Consider the following 273-nt stretch of genomic DNA (forward strand, 5'->3'; position numbering starts at 1 on the left):
CTGAACAATACCAGAGAGCATTCAGTGTTTTTTTTCATATATATGTGGATTTTTCTTCAACCACCAGGGGGGCTCTTGAGCAGATATGAAACTTAGTTTCCCTCAATGGAATATATGCTAGTCAGTACCAGTCACCGTTTCGCTCACGTTTTTTTCCCATTTGCATTCTAGGTAAAAATCTATCTACAAACGCGGCAGTAATCCAGCCCCCCCCCCCCCCCCCCCCCCTTTTCCTCCCCCCCCCCCCCCCCCCAAACACCCCACACCCCCCCC

Source organism: Poecilia latipinna, unplaced genomic scaffold, assembly GCF_001443285.1.
Source record: "Poecilia latipinna isolate Pla-1442-1.1 unplaced genomic scaffold, P_latipinna-1.0 Scaffold2913, whole genome shotgun sequence".
NCBI lineage: Eukaryota > Metazoa > Chordata > Actinopteri > Cyprinodontiformes > Poeciliidae > Poecilia > Poecilia latipinna.